The 3,378-nt window shown below is 40.1% G+C and overlaps 1 long non-coding RNA gene across 1 annotated transcript; it reads right to left on the bottom strand.

The window, feature by feature from the left end:
* Positions 1-228: 228 nt before the first annotated feature.
* Positions 229-2,831, bottom strand: LOC113328603. Its single transcript, XR_003349473.1, has 2 exons — positions 2,544-2,831; positions 229-691 (listed from the first exon to the last, which is right to left on the bottom strand). It is a non-coding gene; the product is annotated as an uncharacterized LOC113328603 (long non-coding RNA).
* Between the last annotated feature and the right edge of the window lie 547 nt (positions 2,832-3,378).

Here is a 3,378-nt window from a genome sequence, read left to right on the forward strand (position 1 = left end):
GGATAGCTAAGTAATTTACCTATCCTTGAATACCCCTTATCACCACACCCTAGTTAGGGTAATCATTTTGTATGCCCTAAAATTTTCTTATATGCCCTAAAACATGGTTCTTTCAGTTGGGATTGAGGCCCAAAGTTCAGTTAAAAACTTGGCCCAGATTTTGGTTTTCAGTGGGTTTTCAGTTTGGTTTGTTGAGGCCCAGAGTTCAGTTAAATACTAGGCTTAGAATTCAATGAACAAGCCCACAATTTAGTTTTCAAAATTATAGTTACATGCCCACAGTTCAACTCAAACAAGCCCAAAAATAAATTAATCAAGCCCCAAAACAATTTGAACAAGCCCACAAACTGGGTTCAGAAGACCAGTTGGGCTTAAAACGGATTTCAGTTTCTATGGGTTTAGGACCACAGTTTAAAGCGTAACTTTCAGTTGGGTTTATACAATTTCAGAAACAAGCTTTTATAAAGCCCAGAGAGGTAAGTGTGAGAGGAATACCACAAACCCAATAAAAATTTGAAATGGGTGAGCTGTAGCTGGGCAAGCTTCAGCTCAAAGTTTCTGCATTCTCCTTTCCAGCCTTGGCTTGGCAGCAACAGCAACACAGCAGCACCACAAGCTTCTTTCTCAGCAACACTCAGGCTTGTTCAACAACTTCACAAGCACTCAGGATAGCAGCACCTTAAGCTTGTACCTGGTTGCTCAGAAGAGAAGAATTAGTTCTCACAGTTTGGAATTAATTTCAAGATGACAACAACACATTTAAGCATTTAGAGCATGTTATTTCACTGTTGCAATTGGTACAAATCAGGTTTGCAGAGTCAATATTCAAGTATACCAAGCATGCAGATTACAGTTGTGGTTGGCAAGGCCAAGATTGGGGAGCATGCGGTTACAGGGCAGGGAAAAGCTACAGTTGATGAGTAAAGCCACAGTAGTAGTTTTCAGATACAGGGCAAAGAAAAGCTACAAATGCAGTGACCAAATATCCAGACAATGAGCAAAGCCAATGTCAAAATGAGAAAATCACAGACAATGAGCAAAGCTACAGGGAAATGCTACAGATGCAGTGATGATTTGCAGGTATGCAGTGATAAGGATAAGATGCAGCTACAGATGCAAATGCTTAATGCAAGATGCTGATGAAAACTAAGATGCAAATGATGCAGAACTACAATGGTGCAGAACTACAGGTGGTACTACGATGATGGAGAACTACAGTTAACAATGATGCATAACTACAGGTGGTACTAAGTTACAGCTAAAGATACAAAATTACATCTAAAAATTACAGTTAACAATGGCAGACTAAGTTACATGCTACACAGCAGAGAAGATACAAGATGCATATGCTACTAAGCTACAGAATGTTAAGAAGAAAAGCTACACAACAAGTTATGAACTAAATGCACAACAAGTTATGATGAACTAAGTTTCTTATCACTAAGATGCAGAAAAACTACCTGCTGCAAAGCAGTTATGCTTAAGAGCAGGAAAGAAAGAACAACAAACTGATAGCAGGTTATGCAAGTTATGCCGGCAGTTAATGCAGCTAATGAAATAAGATGCAGGAATATGCTAAGATGCTGAAGATGATGCAAACTAAAGATGATGTAGGAATATGTAATGCAATGATAGGAAAGTAAGAAAGAAAACAACACAGCGCCAAGTCCCCGGCAGCGGCGCCAAAAACTTGGTAGGCTATGAAAGGTGTAAGAGAATAAGAAGCCTACAGAAAAACTGCAAGTGCACAGTGTGGTTGTAGCTTGTGTGCAAGAACAGGTCGAACCACAGAGACTTGGAGTGTGTAGTTGAAGCAAGGGTCTTACTTTACTGATTGTAAACAGGCAGTGACATAATGATTGTTTTGGGTGTCGATATGACAAGATGATTGTAATGACTGAGATAACAAAGAACTAAAGCAAATGGAATGCCTACTAAGGCTGAGAGTGTGATTACTAAGGATCCGAATTCACCTTTAACTCTAAGCTAAAGCTTTCCAGTTTTCTATTGTTTTGTCCCTTTGGTATCAGACAGTGATGACAAGTTCTAGCCTGTCATTTGTTCCAGGGCACATAAAGGTAGACTAAAGAGAATGACAACTAAAGTTCTCTAATCCTAGAATTAGTTGGCTACTTAAAGTTCAACTCAATACAGGCTTAAAGCTTAGTTGCTTCTGATTATCTTTAAACATTATAAACACACAAGACACACTGATATGCATGAATTCAGTAGCATAGAAGTTTAAGGATTCATCAACATCTTAGAAATTAAACTAGAACATAATGAAAAATGACTAACATTTGAAATTGAAAATAACTGAATTGTGAACTTGAATTGAAATTGAACAGAAGCTTAACAGTGGAGAGCACTGGCTATTCCAGGCCTCCTGGTTTGTGCTCTGGCTAGTCCATGCATATTTTCTCTACAACACCCACACCCTCTATTTATACCCAAAACATCAAAATTAGGGTTTCCCAAAATTCCCAAATCACACAGTGAAACTAGGGTTGTTGAAATTACAAAATTGATTAGATGATTCTTACCCACGTCGCTACTCTTCCTCTTCCTTCTCTTCATGCCTTCCATGCTTCTACTGCTGCTCTCTTTCTCTTCCTATCAATCTGATTCTCCCATGTCAAAACCCTAACAGAGGGTGGGGTTGGTGAAATTTGTGAAATAGAAGGATGGGTTTTGTAGTGTGTTGGTTGTAGAATGAAATAGGGTGGTTATGGAGGTTGTGGTGGCTGGTGAAGGCGGTTGTGGCAGTGGCAGTGGCAGGGCGTAGTGGTGATGGAGGTGGCAAAGTTTTCTCTGCAGACGGTGAGGGAGAAGATGAGATCGATATTTTTGGAGTAGGGAGTGTTTGGTTCTGTTTTGGTGAAGGGGAAGGGTTAGGTATTGTAGTGTTAAGCGGTTGTAGAGAATTCGATGTCCAGCGAAGATTATACGTTGGATGATCACATCTGGATTGAATCGAACGGCACAAGGGAAACAGGCATGGAGCGACCGTTGGATATGTGATACATCAAAACTGACGACTTAGATTGGAGTTAGGTACTACGATGTTTGACAAGATCTTTATAGTTTGATGCACGATGATGAGGTGACCGTGGGATGATGTGATGGATCCGATTTGACGGCTCTCCTAGAAATGTGTATGGATATTGTAAATGGATTTGGGTAAGGGTTTTTGGGCCTTGGGTATGCCAAGCCCATATATTCTTTAAGAACAATTCTTCCTCTTCAAGCCCACTTCTAGTTGATCCGGCTCTTGCAAACATCATTTTTTGCTTCCTTTCTGCGGGAGTTTTTGTCGGCTTTCTACCATTTCTTTGCTCTTTTCGCTCCACGACTCATCCATGCTTTATTTAGAGCCTA

The sequence above is a fragment of the Papaver somniferum genome, unplaced genomic scaffold (assembly GCF_003573695.1).
Source record: "Papaver somniferum cultivar HN1 unplaced genomic scaffold, ASM357369v1 unplaced-scaffold_111, whole genome shotgun sequence".
Taxonomy (NCBI): domain Eukaryota; kingdom Viridiplantae; phylum Streptophyta; class Magnoliopsida; order Ranunculales; family Papaveraceae; genus Papaver; species Papaver somniferum.